The following is a 20,307-nucleotide window of genomic DNA, read 5'->3' as shown; positions in this document are numbered from 1 at the left end:
CAGTGACATTCATCTGATTTAAACTTACAAGAGTTTGTGGATCAAAGGGGTAAATGATTTTCTAAAAAGATATATTATCCCTTAATGTTTATCCTTAGTTACATGAGCTTGAAAACACCATATTAAAAATGTCACATAAGAAACCTGCGAAAGAAAGACCTCGGGAAACAATATCGCATTAATTAGTGATCCAAGGGAAAAGAAGCTAAAAGTTTAGAAACTGTCTCTTGATGCTTTTTCTAAATGTGGACAAAATACTCTTCCATCAGAATGACTTTAGAAAGAGCATGATAAGAACATCACACAAATAGACAGGAAAGTTATATCTGTGTCTTTAGTACTTCCTAATCTTCTAGTGCTTCCTTGAAGTAGATAAAGATGGCTACGTGCATGCAAAAAGTTTGCGTTTTATTTCATCAGGCTAATTTGGATTCACTCCTGTGATATACAATCAACTATATGTAAGGTCTTCTTTCTACCTAAGCTTCACTCTCTTCCTCTTGAGCCTACAAAGCTTCTCAATTTTTTCAACTAAGTCTTTGCGAAAATTTTCAATTCAATTATCTACTTCTTTGAACCCAGCTAGCAAACCCTAAGCTAGAGCAATCCAACTGACTGATGTCTTTGTTCTTAAACCTAGGCAGTTGAATCTGACTGGAGAAAAGTCACAAAACCCTCAGAAAATTGCCTCCACCATGTAATGTTCTCTGACCACAATGGAGTCATTTACACTGCTCATCAATTCTTCTCAGTTCTGATAAGATTTTTCTCAGTTTTCCATAATACCTAATCAAACCATTTCTTATCTCAACCATCCTACTCTATTACCTTCCCACTCATTCTTAGCTGAAAATCTTGTCTCCTACCTCACAGAAATATAAAAGTACTCAGATAAGAACTCCTTTAAATTCCTGACATCCCATCTACAAAAGTGACAGTGTATTATAACTAATTTCTTTCTCTCATTATGATAACAAATATATCATCCTGATTGGGGCTAATTCCTCTACCTGTTCTCTGAATCCTATAAATGCTACTTCAGGAATTTCATTTCAATTATTAGACCATATTTTATTTTTTCTAGTCTTTCTCTCTTTTTCTACTTGCACTTTTGAAAAATCCTCAGGCTTCTCCCATTTGTTCTTAAACTTCAAGCCTCTCCAGTTTTCTCTCTATCTCTGTTCCCTGGTATTACCGAGCTTGCAAAAAAAAAAAAAAAAAAAAAAAAAGAAATCCCAAATCCCTGCATCTGCTTCCTCTTTTTCCATTTGCTGTTTAGATCACTGCATTACAAATTCTATTCCTTATTCATCCACTGAGCGAGCTCTTAGCAAAATTTTTACTGATTTTTTTTTTATTTTTGCTATGTCAAAATAATATTTCTATTCTTCAGGGAGTATTTGATGTTGTAAACTATAACCTCCTTCTTGAAATAAAAATTTCCTTAACTTCCTCAATGTTAGGCTTTTTTGACTCGTCTCTTTTGTCTCTCTTTGGATGTTTCTTCTCAGCCTCCTTACAAATTTACATTGGTGAACTGATCCATTTATAGGACATCACAATCTTTGTGCTAATGACTCCATTGACTGATTTTGCAGAGTGTGTCACTAACTCAGGTCACTTGACTCAACACTTTGTAGCATGGCATTCTGTACATTAAGCTGTGAAAAAATGAAAGTAAAATATCTATATTCACTTCCAATCAGAAATCTTCAATTTTACCTCCTACAAATCAAATTAGTAGGGAAGCCTTGAAATCCTAAGATTTCTCTGTTGACTAAGAATAATAAGATATTTTGTAGTGTCTATCCTGCCTTTGTGAGCTTCCAGCAATAAGCAAAGATTAAATTTTAAAGGCAGAAGTTTAAAATACAAGGAAATGACTTTATGATCCTTTATTAGGGAAGAGAATAAAAAGATAGTTTCAGATTAATAACATGTATTTAAAACGCTTGTAACTGATAAAATATTAGTATCCAGAATTTATAAATAATTTTTGAATAAATAAGAAAAGTATGTACAATAGGCAAAATCCATAAACAGATATTTCAAAGGAAATAAAAACTGCAGAAGCAAGAAGCATTCAGTGTACCATATCATTATATAAAAATAAGTATAAATTAAAATCCCAGTGCAGATTAATATCCAGTACATTTCAGAAGTTAAGATGTCTGACAAAACCAAATGTTGAAAAGGATGCTAAGCAATGTCATATTTCCATTAACCAATTCTAATACTAGACATCTTCTCTGAGGAATATTCACTCATGAATACCAGGAGATGTTCATAAGCTTGACATGATATTGTAGATCATAACAAGGGAATAAAAAAAATGCTCATCAATATTAGAAAAGATAAATTACAATGTATTCTAACAAAAATATTATGCTACCATTAAATAAAATACAGCTATGTTGTATCAATATAGATGAATGTTGAAAATCATATTACTCAAAAACAAATTTATATAAGCTCAAAGATAGGAAAAAACCAATAAAATATATCTTTTATATATTTTTGTGTGTGTGTATACTAGAAAAAATAAAAATAATGTTTATATTGATAAATTTGGCATGCTAATTGCTTCTAGGTGTGAGTAACAAAGCAAAATTGGATTAGTTAGGACTACACAGTAAGCTTTAAATATACTTATAATGTGTTTCTTAATCAGAGTGGTAGGTGTTTTCATTTTGTTATAATTCTTTAAATTATATGTGCCAGTTATTTACATATTTTTAATTTACGAAGTTCATTAGTGAAGAGAGCTAACTTATTAACCAGAAGAGAGTATAAGGCCTATTTTGAAAGATGGATGTCTCTTGAGCTAGGCAGAATTATCCTTCAACAATGCCCATGTCTTAATTCCCAAAACCTGTGAATATGTCACAAAGCAAAGTGAATTTTCAGATGTGACTAAGTTACAGATCCTGAGATCAGAAGATTCTCCTGGATCATTGAGGGTGTCTTCAGTGAAATCACAAGAGCCCTTAAAAGTGGTAGAGGTAAGCAGAAGGGAGTGTCAGAGGAAGATATGACTATAAAGTAAAGCACAGAGAGTTACAAGTCTGTTGGCTTTGAAGATGGAGGAAGGCGACAGGAGCCAGGGAATGTAGGCAGCCTTGAGAAGTTGGAAAAGGCAAAGAAGCAGATTCCCTGCGTAGGCATCCTAAAAAGGAACACAATCCCGGCAACACCTTGATTTGAGTCCAGTCAGATTCATTTTGGATTGCTAACACCCAGAGATCTAAGATGCTAAAGTGTTGTGGTTTTAAGCCACTAAGTTTGTGGTGATTTTTTAGAGCAGCAATAAGAAAAATATTTTAGAACATTCAGCATACCTATTTTACTGTAGGCCTCCTTCATGTCTAAATGACACTTGGGAACAGCTGCAAAGGCAAAAAGAACAAATTAAACAAAAGCTACTCCTGCCACCACCATCATGACTACTGTCATTTGGTTTGCGGTTACTATGTGTAAGGAATTTTGCATAAATTGACTACATATATCATGTATTAGTTTGGTGCAAAAGCAATTGTGGTTTTTGACATTACTTTTAAGGACAAAAACTGCAATTTATTTTGCACCAATCTAATATTTAAATATAATCATAAACTCATACAGTCAGAATCATTATTCGCTTCTGATAAATAAGAGAAGTAAGGCTCTATTGAGTTCAGATAATTACCAGCTGTTAAAACTCACACTCCTGGTAACCACCACACTATGATTACCATATTGCATGTGGTTAATATTATTAAAAATTAAACAAAATTTTATCTGTGAAATCACAAGAGATAAAATCATGTGTGTGATTGACAACTCATTTATATAAAATGAACACATTATTATGCATACATGATGTTATGATTAATATATCTACAATATAATTGTATACATCAATATATAATTTTATTGAAGGATTCCTATATGATGTGTCAACATTTACAAAAGTATCAATCAGGTGAAAATTCCTCCAAATGTCAGCATGAATCCTAAGAAAAATTAACAATTAATGCTGCAGTACTAGCCCTCAAATTCAAACCATTGTGAGAGAAAGAAATGTTTATTAATAGTTCTTAGTCAACCCGCCTCATGCATGTATTGAATTTTAATGAATATTGGTTTACTCATTTGCTCTAAATTTAACTGTAACACTACCAAGAGGGGATTAATCTCGGTAATAAGTATGTTTCTCATTTTTCCATAAGACTCAATCATGATGACATTTTTACTTTGTTCCCCATAGAAGTCAAATTTTACTGAAGTGATGGAGTGAGAACAAAGAGAGAGAAAGAAACAGAGAGAGATGGGGAGAGAGAGAGAGAAAGAGTGAGAGATGTTATGAACAAGGGTGAGTCTGGATTATTGAAGTGGGCACAACATGGCAACATTGAAGAAAAAAAAGTTTCTGGCAATTATTTCTCTATTGTAGCAGTTTTTTTAGGTTTTATGAAAGTGTCAAATCAAGCACCAAGGAAAATGGTTTACAAATGCAGAACTCTAAAAAAATAAGATAAAAAAGAGATCAAAGACAGCATAAAAAATGTTATGTTTAAAAAGATGGATTGAGATCAACTTTCCATTTCAGTGTTATTTGTAGTCAATTCAAAGGCCACTTTCAACCTTACACAGAAACATGAATTGATTTTAATGGCATCTATGAAAAAAAACTTTGCCTCAAACACTCTAACGAAAAGATTCCAATGAAGTTGTTATGCCTATAATGTTGTTATCATCACTCTATGCCTCAAAGCTGGACTTGTATATTAAAGGATAGAAAATATTTGAAGAAAGAAAAATCAGGCTAGGACTTAGAACTCTGGTGCAAAAATCCTATATCATCAAGCCCTAACTTTCAGCCAGTCAGCTGTCAGCTTAACAAGCATACATTTGTGTCATGTTTCTATAGATCACATGTTTAGAGACAAAACTTATAAGTTCACCTGAAAGATACAGGTGTAGAGTTTAATAAATGTGGAAAACAAAGGTTTACTTATATTTGTTTTAAAGAAACAGACAAATAGTTATAAACTTTTACAAAAATAGAATTGATCCGGATTCAACCTATATCTGCAGCTTCATAAAAAGTTTATATTCGCTGTTTTTATTCACTGATTCTAAATTTGTTTTTCCTTGTGTATACTTGACCAAATTCTTACGAATTCCAAACTGTTCAGATCAAATAAACATTGAAAAGTAAATAAAAGCATTTCTAGGACTAAAAAGGTGATATGATGGTTTTGCACACCAGCAGAGAATCCACGAAGAAAATGTATTCTCATCAGACAAAACCCTCTTGCCATTCCACTCTCCATGAGAAACTTACATTCTAAAATTGAAGGCTGCAACCTTCCTTTTGTTGATTTTATGGTATGTATAATAGAAGCTAGCCTAGCTCTTCATAGTCCTGGATATTAATATACTGAAATACATTTAAGTATAGTACATGACATTTGAATGTGGCCACTTTGGCACAGACACAGTTGATGTTGGGATCCTTTTGTTTCGACCTTGAAAAATTAAGTTTTTACTTTTTTAAAATTGTCATGTCATATACCTAAGAAATATTGTCACTCCATTCCTGAGCTACAAATTCATCACATCCCTGACTCCAGCAGCACTGGGCTCAACGGTGTGGAGAGAATCTTTAAGTATAGTGTGGAGAAATGCTGGCCAAGGGTTAGAGAGGGAAGCAAGGGGACGGAAATAGGACATGATTTGGAGACATCATGAAGTTCAGAGATGTGTAGTGCTCATGTGATGTAATTCATAAGAACAGCTTCTTGAATTTTTAAAAATTATTTAGCAAACAATTTTGTTACAGCTGCATCAGAACAGCTGTATCTGTTAGAGATGATCAGAAAACAGATGGTACTCTCAAAAGGTTATTAAAGAAAGTTAAAGGAAGAGGCTTTTCCACATATGTAGGCAGGGTTAAGAGAAGTGACATGGGATGCTGAAACATTCAGGAAGTAGCAGCCATGCAAATCTGTTACCACTCCAGCTCTGAACCCAGAGAACGCAGCTATTGCTGAGCTCTGAACCCATTCAGTGACTAAAAGCTAAGGAAACTGATTTGAAGCTTTAAATAGAGGATGACTTTTAGGAGGAAAGAAGTAGTGGGAAGCACTGGAGACTGGATCTGAGATACAAAATAAAAATATCTAGCACAGCTCATCCCTCTTGTTTCTCACTGTTCTTCCTGTCCATCAGTTATCAAATTATAATTAGCTGATGTCAGTGTAATTACAGTCCTACCCAAAACCTACACTGAAGCACTAGCCAACATTATTATTCTTATAAGATAAAAAGGGAAAAACACACACAAACAGGCAGGATGAAGGGAAATAGAAATACTTAATAGAAAACATAGATTATCCTTTAGAGGGAACATGTTGGTGCTCTCTTAGTCTGTTTTTGTTTGTTTGCTTAATTGTGTGTTGTTAGATTTGCAGTATCAGATAATGCCAGACTCATGATGGGCAGTTTGGATCTCACAGTCCCTTAATGCTCATCGTCAAGATTCGATTTTTGTTAGGGCCCAACAGCAAGCATGGAGATGTTTTTCAAACATAGAATAGTTATCTCCTGAAAAACACATGCCTTATTCCAAAGCCCTAGGGGTCCACACTATGATTACCATATTGAGATTTGTCAGAGGTTCTCAGAATATCCATATCTCCCAGAAACTTCCAGTCCCATAAAACTCAATAGCAAGCCAGTTTGCCTGCAGCTTGGACTTGCTATAAAAAGATCTTATACAGATACATTCTATGCTCTCTCAACAACAGTATAAAAAGTGTATTCTCTTGGCAACTGCAACAGCTTCCATATTCAAGGAAATACATTATCATCAGAAAGAATGTTCTGATTTTTAAAGGAGATTTTCTTGAGCAAGTCCCAAATATGGCTTTTTTCTTCACTTCCACCCCTATTCCTCTCTGCCCCAACCCTCACTTGCCCTTTTCTTATTATTTTCCCAGCTCCTTCCCACAAGGAAGCACTTAGCTCATTTTTGCTCAGAACGTAGGCAAGCTAAGGTCACCAATATCACTCCTGAAATAGAAGTCTGCTCACTCATTCAAGATAATTACTTCTTTTCCTCTCCTTTTTCAAAGAAGGATGATACATCAAATGAGGCTGAAAGCCTACTTCTCCAGGAAGTGACTTTATTTTAGTATTTTATTTTATATTGTGAAGTTCTATACCACAGAAGCTTCATAAAATACTTTGAGAAACTCTTTGTAGAGTGACAGTTTTAGCTGAGGTTCAATTCACATTAGATTTTCCTATATTAATTAGAGTAATGTGATTGGTAGGGCTAGGATAATACAATGTGTATTTTACGTACTGCAGCTTGGACAAAAATGGTTGGATATGCAATAAGGAGAAGTAGGGGTTATGTTGTGAAAATTTACTTTACCAATTTGAATATTTATCTTATCATAGGACTCCTGGGAGATTCCAAGTTTAACTCAACATATGTTCTGTAAATTTAAAATTAAATTTGTTTGTATAAATTTGACACAATAGGAGTTAAGCTCAAATGAAGGAAATAAGCATATGGTGGATTTACCACTAATTGAGAGCCTAACGCTATAAGAGACAAGAAGGGTTTGGTGGTTTTAGTTTTGTATTCATGACTATATATATTTGGGCATATTGCTTATGTTTATTGTTGGTTGTTATTCTAAAACATAGGTGAATTTTATTTTTTCCTACAGTGCATTTAGAGAAGTAACTTCCATCTTAACATTTTAAATCGATTCGTAATACATATGTTTTTCATATATAATTATATGTATAAACGTATTTATTCACATACATACACATACATATTACCACCAACAGATATGTCCTTTTTTCGCTGATAATTTAACCTCACACTTCTGTCTGGTAGGAATCTCTACTCTCAGGGAAGCTATGCCTCTTCTGTTTTTCTGGGGCAGTTGTCCATAACTCATTCTTTTCTGCCAGTGACTTCTCTACATTAAGTTGCATGACATCACTCAAACCAATGAAATGTCAAGGAAGAATGATGGGGCTTTTTAAAAAAAATTCCATTAGAAACATAAATACCTGTGAGCAGAAAGCATTATTGTTTTTTCTCCTTCTTTCTTTAAACTTGAACATGATGCTTGGTTGCTTACATTCATCATATGTAGATGAATGAATGTTCAATGTTTATTAGAAAATAAAGGAGGATTTGATCGACTCTGTTTTAGATGTTGCATTCTTCACTTCACCTGGTAATGTGTGCACCTGAAGAGGGTTTAAGCATTGGAAGCAGCTCTACTTCCACAGTGCAAGACGAAAGAAGGCATCTCTTATTAAAAGCCAATCCTCCCTATAAATAGTATCCCTTTATGCCTTCTCAATAATTGTATACTATTGGTTACATGCTTTGTGTCTATATTATCAACAAGACCCTCTCAAACCAATACATGATTACTCACAATCAAGCCTAACCTATTAAAATATAAAACCTATTCATTAAACAGATATCACTCTCTTGCTTCAATGTCATATTTTTCAGTGCAATAATTTATACTCTTTCTTTTTCCACCTTGGCTTAGTTTTCTATTGCTGTTATAACAAATTACCACAATATAATTAATGGCTTAAAACTACACAAGTTTATTAATTACAGTTCTGGTGGTCAGAATTTCAAAATGGGTTTCACTGGGCTATGACTGAGGTCTTGGCAGGATTGTACACTTTCTGAACATTCCAGGGGAGAGTCTGTTTCTCTGGCTTCTGCAACTTCTAGAGGGTGCCCCTTGTCTTCTGTTCCCTTCAGGATCTTCAAAATCAGGAACAAAGTATCTTTATTACATCTCCTTGTTTGCTTCATTACATCTCCTTCTCTGACTCTGACCCCTATAAACCTTACTTTTATAAAAACCATATGATTACATTGGGCCAACACACCAGGATCATCCAGGATAATCCTACTGTCTCACGATCACCAACTCAATCACATCTTCTAAGTATTTGCATTGTGTAAAATAACACATTCACCGATTCCTGAGATTAGGGCTTGGACGTCTTCGGTGAGAGACATTATTCAGGACACTACATACCCCCACCAGCTCTTTAGCCTTCTTAGTTTTTGTCACCATCATTTCACTAAAATCATCCTGAATAAATTCACTGTGGGTCTAAATCTCTTGAGTCCAAAAGATAAAAAAGTTTAGTTCTCATATTCTTCCGAGCATTTCAATGGGTTGACAGCTTATTTTAAAAAGAGTTTTACTCTTGAAATACTTCTTTTTTAAGTTTCCTTGACAATATACTCTCATGAGTTTACTGGTCCCACTTCCCTTAGCTTATCTGTACTTACTCATATTTAAAAAAAATCACACATTTACATATGTGATTATAACTCCTAAATACGGTGAGTGCATTTTCTGCTGTTCCTCGCTTTTTCTACCTGTTTGCTCTCAGAAATACAGACACAGACTTTAAGCTACATGATTCATTTGCTGTAAATTAATCATTGAGTAGAATCACTTAGGACTGTGAGCTTTCCAAACTGGGGGAAAAATACATCTTTTTTTTTTTTTCTGCTGGATGAAGTGAAAGAGCCCAGAGACAGATATTCTACCATCTTTTGTGCTCACCTCTTCAATTATGACTATCCTCAGGCTTCTTCCTGATTTTATTCTCTAAGACAGCAATGTTCCACTACATCCGGACAACCTCTGCCAGCTTCACATACAATATAGTCACCACGCAAAGCCTAGTCTCCAAAATAGCTCTTCTTGCATACTAGGATTCTGAGAGATCTGTTTACATCCCATCATTTCCCTGGGTTTTACCTTCCAAATCAGGAATGTGTAGAATTCTACTAAGATAAGTGATAATAGTAGAGTTATACAAAAATTTACTCTTTTCTTTGCTCATTTCCCATGATTCCTCAGTGACACTAGGGAAGGAAGATGTGAGCCCTCTCTCAGCGCTTTCTTGTAAGCTGCTATCATTTCCATTTCTACTCTACAAATTTAGGGATATGAGGTGACACTTTTCTTCTATTTCTATGGCAAATGGGAATGTTCTTGCTTGCTGTGGAAATTGCTTTTGATATTTCAGTGACGATCTAGAAATAGAGAACTGGATATCTCTGTTTAAGCTGCTGCTATTTAAGAAATAACATCACACATTAGGATTTTTTTTTATATATGACTTTTGCCACTTAAACAAACTCTGCATATAGAAGGAAATGAGGGGAGTCTCTACAACCAAAAAAATATATCTCTTTATCTTCAGTTTTTACATGTGACTTACATATTCTCTTATACCCTGGCATAAGCCACGGTTAAACATTTCCCCTCAAATGTTTCATAAAATGGAATCCAGAGGAGAAGGAAATCTTAGGTCTCACAAATAAACAAATTTATAATATTTATGTGGGAAGCTAAATATAAGTATGCAATTTGAAAACAAAAGGGAAAGAATAAAATATATATTCAAAAAGAGATTCAAGATAAATATACATATATACACATATATTTGAAAAGAAAGTCATAGTATTTTTACAGCAATCTTAGATTTTAGAATGAGTGAAGTGAAATTATTTTTACATAGGTGCTTATTTCCCTCACTTCTGTTTGACCTGGAAGTTACAGAAAAATATGATTTGATTACTTGTGTCTTCCATTCCTTTTCCTCAATGCACACCGTGGCTTTGAAGCTTATTACACAGAAGGATAATGGATATCAAAGAAAAAGAAGAAATAGCACACCTTTGCTATTTAAAATAAAGTTGCTTCGTGCTGGAAACTGGAATTTCCATTCTAAGAAAGTTTAATCCAACTATGAATAGCTCAGTATGTGAAATAATGAGTCCAAGAGTCAATAGACACTTTTCTCCTATAGCAAAGGTCACAAGCCTCCGGTTGTCCACACTGGAGCTGTTTTGGCTTTCAGGGTACATGTGCCTCATTTGAAAAGCCTTTCTGTGATTGCTGCTGTGTCTCCATCTGTTAGAGCACAGCATATTTCAAAGGAGAGGGTGGCACATTCAAATGCTGAATTTGGACAAGAATCTTAAGAAACATTATTTTATGGGCAATTACAAAATGGCATTTGGTCATTTCAAGTAACATCTCAGTAGGGTTCCACTTCAGGGCATTGTCATTTTAAACATCGGTTGAATGCAATTTATTTTTTCCAAAAATACCAGATGATTAATTAAATTATACATTTAAATGGCCATTAAAGTAGGCAAGAATATTATATTTTTCAGGCTAGCCAAATAGCACAAATAGATGAAAACATTAAATATCACTATGGTGCAGCATAAGGTGGACTAAATAGGGTCTCCTGCTTACAGTTTTGCCCCTGCCAACCCTCTGCCTCCATCACTACTATTGCCTTGCACATTATCTTAAATTTAACAATTTGAGATCTGTCTCTTTGGGTCTACGGGTACATCTCTAATACGACTGTTAAAATATAAATGTAGCAGATAGGTGATGTATTCTCTTATTATTTATCATCCAGGGAGTTATTAGAAAAAGCAGCAATCTCAGAGCTACTTAGAGTTTTGGGAACAGAGGGATATGATAAAAATGCTGAGTGTTTAGAGGAGAAACACTGTTTCTATATCAATTTTACTGGATAACTGATTGTAGTTGTTATAACCCTTCAGGAGCAGGCTCACAAAATGGTGAAGATTGTGAGTTCTAGAACCAAACTCAAATCTAGATACCAAGGTTTGAATCGGGGCTACAGCCATTACAAGTTATGTGAGTTTGGTTGTTCTGTTTAACTGCTTTCTGCCATGGATTATTCTGTCGTAAATAAGGGTGATGATAATACATACCCTATAGGTAAGTATTATATTAATAAGAAAAAATCAGTTAGGACAAGCATGGCCTATTTTAAGTGATGAATAAATGTTAGCAAATGTCAAAAATGTGAATGTTTCGTAATACACCGATAGCTTTCAAACTACATATTCCTTAGACTGAAATTGCCAACAGTGTAAAGCATTCTCTTAATATTAATAGTTTTATTGTAAACAAATTTCTAGTAATATTCTCTCTAATTAGTTTTACCTGTGTTTATAGATGAATTTGAAACTCCCATGTACATTTTTGAAAAATCAACGAATACTTACCAAGTTGTTTAAGTGTGTGCCATTTTAAGGTATAAGCATATGAATTCCACTGACTAGCATAAATGTGGGCATCTGTTCCTGTCTTCTTATAACATATTAAGCATTTTTAATTTAAATATAGCAGTTTGCAATTAATTTAACTCTTATATTTTCATGAAGCTTTTATCTATTTAGAGTTAAAACATGTACTCTACACGTGGTTACATATTTTCAAATTCCAAAAACCACATTTTAAAACACCATAAAATGTACTGTTTATTTTTGGTTACTTAATTATATTGTTCTATATAACTGGAAAAAAATAGTAAGAATAAACTAATTTTTATCACTTCCCAATGATTAAATCATAGACTCTTTAATTTTTCCTCATTCTTCATTTAAATGTTATATAATAATTTTGTTTATTTTGAAAAATATTCCAAAAGAGTGAAAATAATTTTAAGGCATTTCTAAAATTGGTGGTGGTATTTAGAATGCAATGTTACTAATTATTAATGTTTTCATTCAGTGTTGGTTTTCGAGGTTTATGGATACTTCTGTGTTTGTGATAAATGTTTTATTCAATAAAATATGATATGATAAATAATTGTAATGGATACTGCTTAACATTCATTTAATATTGGTTTACTAAAATTACTGTGTGCTGTACTTTATGCTTTCATACCAATTTTTAAGTTTTGTATTTATATGTGCATTCCATATTTACCCTGGTTACTTACATTACTGAACAGAATGTGCATAAAGTTTAATCTCAGGAATAAAAAGTACTTATTATTATTATTATTTAGCCTCTCTATATCTAATATGCAAGCCTATGTTAACCACAGTATTAGCCTAAGTTTTAAAATGTAGTTAGAGAGCAGAGCCATGTGGGAGTAAAAACCAAATGACTTGAGGCCCAGTGACCCATTTAATCTTCACAAGTAAGCTAGGCAGAAAACAAGCCACACATTCATTTTACTATTTAGGATTTGGGAAAACTGAGGCACAGAGAAGTTTAGTGAATTTTAAATTTTAACCCAGTAGATAACCCAGTAGAATTTTAAATTTTAACCCAGTTCAATTGAACAGTAAGAGATAATTTTTTAAAAAAAAGTTTTAAGCAGAAAATATCCAACAAGAAAGCAAAACTTAATACTAGTACAAGAGTAGTTAGAATATAAGTCCATGAGGTGTATTAGTTTCTTAGGACTGCCATAACAAATTGCCACAACCTTAGCAAAACAACAGAAATTTATTCCCTCACAATTCTGGAAGCTCAAAGTCTGAAATCAAGGTGTCAACAGGGTGGTGCTCCCTCCAAAGGGTGTAGGAGACAATTCCTTTCTCTCCTTTCCTAGATTCCTGTGGATTAGGGCATTCCTTGGCTCATGGTCACATCACTCCAATTGGTACCTCCAGGCTCACATTCGTTCTTTTATATATGTCTTCTCGTCTATGTATCTGTCTCTGGAGTTCCTGAGGCTTTCTCTTACAAGGGTACATATGGTTGCATTTGGGGCCCACCCGGATAATTCAGTATAAGCTCCTCCTTTCAAGAGCTTTAGTTTAATCACATCTTTGGCCACACAAAATAATATTCAATATTTTGCCATGTAAGGTACACAGGTTCTGGGGATTAGGAAAATAGCATGTCTTTTTGGGAGCCAGTCTTTACAATATGGAGTAATTACATCAATCAGAAAAGATAAGAATTCAAGAATAATCCAAGCATATCTTAATAATCCAAGAATATCTTGTCTGTAAGAAATTCACTGAACTAAAAAGCATATAAAACTCTGAAACTAAATTGTTAAAGCCAGATATTACAGGCAATATGAACCTGAAAATAATTCAATGTAAAAATTTGAATGTAAAATAATATATTATGTAAGCTGAAATTATCATGAGTAGTAATAATTTAAATACTTATAAATAGAAAATAGATAAAAAAGTTATAAAAATTTAAACTCCCCAATTTTATATAGCCCTTAATTTTATAAAGAACAACTAAAAAATAAGAGAGGGAAAGAGAGCAAATAAACTATTGTAGTTGGACATTTTAAATGTACCTCTCCCAAAGACATGCCAAACACATAATATAAAAGAAATGTGTGTGTGTGTGTGTGTGTGTGTATACACATATATATAATTAGAATAATGTGATTAATATGCTTAAAACCAAAAAATAAGTAAAGGAAAGAAATTTTCTTATTTTGACCTACTTGTACATTAAAAATTAATACCTAACATGATTCTCAGTAGAAAACTGTTAAAAATACTTTCTTTAGAATATGAAACATGATAAGCATCTTCACTATTGTAATTACTGATAAGCACAGGATAGAAATTCATAGCCAACAAGATTATTAAAAGACAAGATATATTAGTTATGAGGATTGGTAGGGAAAATGCAAAGTACTGTTATTTGAAGATGATATGATTATCTGCATAAAGAAACAATAAATCAAGAGACATTTATAGAATTATGGAAAAATTTAGTAGATTTATTATATGCAAGATTAACCTACAAAGCCATCTGTGTTTTCTATACTATCAATGGTCACTAGAAAGTATAATAGAAAATGAAATATTATTATTCATAGCAGCACAAAAATAGATAGTAAAGATGAGTGGTTTTTCTTACCAAATACTAAAGCAAACTGCAATGCCGTGTTTCAAACAGAACAGAGTGATGTTGAGTAGTGCAGAATCTTATGAGTTTAGTGGACTGAATGGTGACCCGCCCCCAAATATATATCATGTCCAAATCCCTGGACCTGTAAATATTACCTCATATGGTAAAATAGTTAATATCATCTTACATGGCAAAAGACGTGTTTTAGATGCTAGATTATCAAGGTAGGCACTCCATGCCATCACAAGTGAGAGCAAGGCAGAGGGAAATTTTATGCACAGACTCACAGAGGACGAAACAATATGAAAAAGGAGGAGCAAGACATGTGGCCAAGAGTGAAGGAAAACAGCAACAAGAAGCTGTAAAAGGAGAGAAATGTAGAATCTCCTAGAGCTTCCAGAGGGAGAGTGCCTCTGCCAGCACCTTGGTTTCAGATCTCTGACCCTCCAGAACTGTGAGCTAATCAGTGTCTCTTAAGTGACCTTTTTTGTGTTAATTTGTTACAACTGCTACAGGAAAAGAGTAAATATTTCAACACCAAACATTGTTCTAGAGGAATACAATATTAAAGACAAGTTTTCTTATTTTGTACTGGGTTTTCTGGAATTTGGTCTTAAAACTGACTAAATGTAGAGGCACGAATGTCCCTATTTCCAGTGATAAAGAGGACACTAGTAGCCCATGGTGAGATATTACAATAGAAATATACAGAATATCACCATTAAATTATTCTAACCAAATACATATGTATATACACACACACACTATATATAATATATATATATAGTGTGTGTGTGTGTGTGTGTGTATGCCTATGTAAAATTTTGGATTACCATTTTTTTTTTCTACCTTAGAATATTTTTAGTTAAAGTAATGAGCACAATGCGATTAGCTGGTTGCTCTAGGGCAGAAATTGGGGGTAAAAAAGACAGCACATTAGAATCTCAGCACAAGCTCTGAATAAATGACCTAAAAACTTCTGTATCTTCCCTGAAAGAAACCCTCTTTCCTGTAACTGCAGGATGGAGATTCTGAAATATAAACACAGAGTCTCATCCTGAGAGTGGATGGATCACAAAACAAATTGAATTCTCAACCATCTCAACAGGATGTCTTCTGTTAAACTGAGGCCACTGATAGGAAAGGAATGGGATCCTGAAAATTGCACGGAGGAAATATAGTCAGATTCTGGTAAAGCTGGAGGCATCAACTCCCTAGATTCTGCTGAATTTTCCTTTTCGGTAGTAGAAGCCTTTCCATCACTCCTGCCTGAAAAGGTTAACCCTGCTTTGCCTGGAGAAATTGTAGTAGCCTCCCTTGAGGTTGTTGCCTTTCAAGGCACTGCTGATTATTCTCAGCATCTCTCTATGGGTGAAGCAAAAAGTGAACATACTGTACACTAAAAGAACTACATGATTTTATTTTTCCAGTGTATAGAGACAGAAATCTGGGGAATATGTGTGAGAATACAAATTAAGAGTGAAGGATAATGGTGAAACATAAAGTTGGATCAAGATGAATTTACTGCTATGGGTCAGCTGAGCAAGAGGATTCTGTTTTGTTGATTGAAGGGTTAAAAAAGCTCTAACAATTTGATTGGTTGGCTGAAACATGGAACACATAGTGTTAAGTCTGCAGGCACCCAAAATACAAGAGTGGTGAAGGCTTAGGGGCTTTTACCTAGATTTCAGAGGATGGGTGGGAAAGCCTGGGTACCCAGGCAGAAGCCTGCCTCAGGGGAAGAGTTCTTGCAGAAAGAGTCTACTAAGGCAACGCCAAGCAGAAATGTGGAGTTGGAGCCCATGCATAGGGTCCCTACTGGGGCACTGCCTGGTGGAACTGTGGAAACAGAGCCAAAGCCCTCCAGACCCTAGAATTATAGAGCCACCAGCAGCTTGAAACCTGGACGAGCTACAGGCATTGGACTTCAACCCATGAGAGAAGTAAAGACATGGGAATGGGACTGCCTGAGGCCCTGAGATTCCACCCCTTGCACCAGTGTCCCCAGGAGGCAGAATATGGAGTCAGTGATCATTTTGGAGCTTTAAGATTTAATGTCTGCCCTGCTGGGTTTCAGATTTGTGTGGGGCCTGCTACCCATTTTGTGTGGCAAATTTCTTCCTTTTGGAGTGGGAATGTTTACCCAATGCCTGTACCACCATTGTTTGGAAATAAATAACTGGTTTTGCATTTTACAGGCTTATAAGTGGAGGGAACTTGCCGGGAGCCTCAGGTGAAACATTTAATTTCAAAGTAGTAAATTGGTGCCTGAACAAGTTAAGACTCTTAGGGACTATTAAGATAGAATCACTGTATTTTGTATGTGAGAAGGACATGAGATTTGTGTGATGGAGGTGGCTGGGGCAGAATGATGTAGTTTGGTTTGTTTGGACCCTCTCAACCTCATGTTGAAATTTGATCCCTAATGCTGGAGGAGGGACCTAGTGGGAGGTGTTTGTGGTTGGGAGCAGATTCCTCATGAATGACTTGATACCATCCTTGTGGTAATAGTGAGTTCTCATTATATTAGTTTCTGCAAGGCCTGATTGTTAAAAAGAATCAGGCACCTCCCTCCACTCTATTTCTTCTTCTCATCATGTGATCACTACACGTTGCTCCCCTTCACCTTCTGCTATAAGTGGAAGTAGCTGGAAGTCCTCACCAGAAACAGATGTTTATGTCATGCTTCTTGCACAGTCTGCAGAAACATGAGCCACATAAACCTATTTTTGTTATATAAATTATCCAGTCTCAGGTATTCCTTTATAGTAAAATAAATGGACTAAGAGTTTGGACATTGACATTAATTTCAGGAGATCCAAATGACACTGTGGTCCATTATTCAGAAAAGAGGCTTATGCAGGTCAGATGATTACTGGAGTTTTAGCTCGCATCCATCCCATAGTGGTCTAGTGGATCCCCAAACCCACTATATGGTTATTTTTCCAGTTCTAGAATGTATAGTTGGAATATGTATACTCAGCAACTGGAAGCCTCCATACATTGGTTCTGTGGAGTGAGGGTATTATGGTAGGAAAAGTCATGAGGCAAGAGACATACTCATAACTACTGTTGGAAATTTAAAAACTTGACGGCATATTTAAATATTTAGCAATTAAACATTTTAAATTATCCAACAGTATATTTAGAGCTATTTATTATAAGAAAACAAGTCAAAGCTTGTGTTACATGACATTCATTAATACACTATTCAAAAACTGTAATGGTTAAAAATAAAACTAAACCAATATGGGACTGGTTAAACATGGGAGTAGTTAAATAATATATGAGAGCTATTGAAAGAAAAGTTTATAATTATTTGCAGAGATACTAACAAGAAAAAAAGCCTATATATTTCATTTTTATTCTATAAAACAGATTATAAACTACAATATGTAGAGTATATACATATGTATAACATACATTGAAAATTATTGAATGTATAGAGTAAAATTCTGATAGTTGTTTTCTCATACATACATTTAATAAGAACCTGTTTTCTTTTGTAATAGGGGCACAGTTGGAAGAACTGATTATTTTCCCAGGGCTTTGACTGGAATAGCCTTGTGAGAGGTTCATCAAGTCCAATTTAGGAGAGCTTTTGTGGACAATGATTCTTCCTGCACTTTATGTGAGTAATCAGGCAAAGTATATGGGACTGAACCTTATTTTGCAGGTAATCTGGTGATGGTGTGATTTGTCTTTGGTGGAAATGGGAGACCATAGGGAGAAATGCTGTGTTTCAGAAGAAAACTTTATATTAGATTAACCTTTGATTCTTCAGTGGCCACCTGATCATTCATGGTATGGAGCTGCCAACAACACCCCTCCTCAGTGTGAAGCAGCCAGAAAGAGCCACAGTTGGATTCCTAATGATTGAGGAACTGATAAATAGAAAGGAGGGACTGAAATTGGCACAATAATCCCATAGGCTGTTCTGTTTTATAAACATATAAAATGACCCTTCTGCTGTTAAAGCTTGAAACTTGCATTTGTTTTATCTGTGTTCCTTCCTCAGGAAAGGACCTTCAGGCCTCTCAAAAAAAGTATCAAAGAACTGAAACTCACCAGGTCACAGCAGGAGATGCCTCTTTGCCCCTCCCTAGTTGTTGTTTTCTTAAACATGGTTACATTATTTCCCTGCTGTATAAACTCTTTTTTTTTTTTTTTTTTTTTTTTTTTGAGACGGAGTCTCGCTCTGTCACCCAGGCTGGAGTGCAGTGGCGCGATCTCGGCTCACTGCAAGCTCCGCCTCCCAGGTTCACGCCATTCTCCTGCCTCAGCCTCCGAGTAGCTGGGACTACAGGCGCCCGCCACCACGCCCGGCTAGTTTTTTGTATTTTTAGTAGAGACGGGGTTTCACCATGTTAGCCAGGATGGTCTCGATTTCCTGACCTCGTGATCCACCCGCCTCGGCCTCCCAAAGTGCTGGGATTACAGGCTTGAGCCACCGCGCCCGGCCAAAACTCTTAGTTTTAGTCAGTTAGGGAGATGGATTTGAGACTGAGTGGCCGTCTCCTTGGCTGCAGCACCTGATTAAAGAAAGTCTTCTTTCTTGGCAATATGTGTTGTCTCAGTGATTGGCTTTCTGTGTGGTGAGCAGCAGGACTGATACCAAATCCCTGGTGTTTTGTTAACATGTTCTTGCAAAAAAAAAATAAGGCCAAGAGAAGGTACAGCTTACACTTATAAATAATTTATATCTCCATGAAAAATGTCTAATAAAAGAAGAAAAATTGTATTACTTTAAGCTTAAAGATTTTGTAATAATTTATTCATGGATACATGGATTTGTCACAGGAAATGTGGGAAAAGAGAATTTGTAAAAGAAAGGGAAGCAAATTAAAGGATAAAAATACAACAAGAAGGTAAAGAAGAATGCCAAGTGGAAAACAATGGAAACAACAAATTAGTATAGAATTTAAAAGATACTCCATTGAAATAGGAGAGTAAAAAAAAAAAAAGCTCTAATTATTTACATAAAGTATAGAACATGGACAAATAAAGATGCTAGTTTTTGAATACGTTACAATAAAATAACTTGATTAATATGTTGGTTTGGGGAATAGCTGTCAGCAGTTGCTCAGTAATCTCAGTAATTTATAAATTCTAGTGGGTGAATGTTTTGCAATCCAGTAAACCCCCTGATATCAATGGGGTCTTCCAATCACAAGTTGATGAGATAGCAGGTTATAGTAAATGAAGATAATTGGCAATCTATTTTGAGTTATAATTAATCCTTATGCTGACTGAAGAGGTTGTGAGCAAACTAGGAACTGGAGATGTTTAGCATTGTAATAACAACTTCAACCAAGTCTCTGGCATAAATTCAAGTTAAGGGAAACAAATAACATTCACGCTTGAGGTAACTAAGCTTATGCCAAAGTGCCAACATCTCTTCAGCAAAAGCAAAGTGAGAATGTAAATAAATAATTAACAATAAAATTTTAATTATAGAAATTCACTAATTTGGGGTCAAGTAAGAAAGAGCTTATGAATTCACCCAATACAGAATGATGGACCAATGTAATTTATTTTGCCATTAATAAAAGAGACCTTTAATCAG

Source organism: Papio anubis, chromosome 15, assembly GCF_008728515.1.
Source record: "Papio anubis isolate 15944 chromosome 15, Panubis1.0, whole genome shotgun sequence".
Classification (NCBI taxonomy): domain Eukaryota; kingdom Metazoa; phylum Chordata; class Mammalia; order Primates; family Cercopithecidae; genus Papio; species Papio anubis.
Note: the sequence above shows the minus strand (reverse complement) of the source record.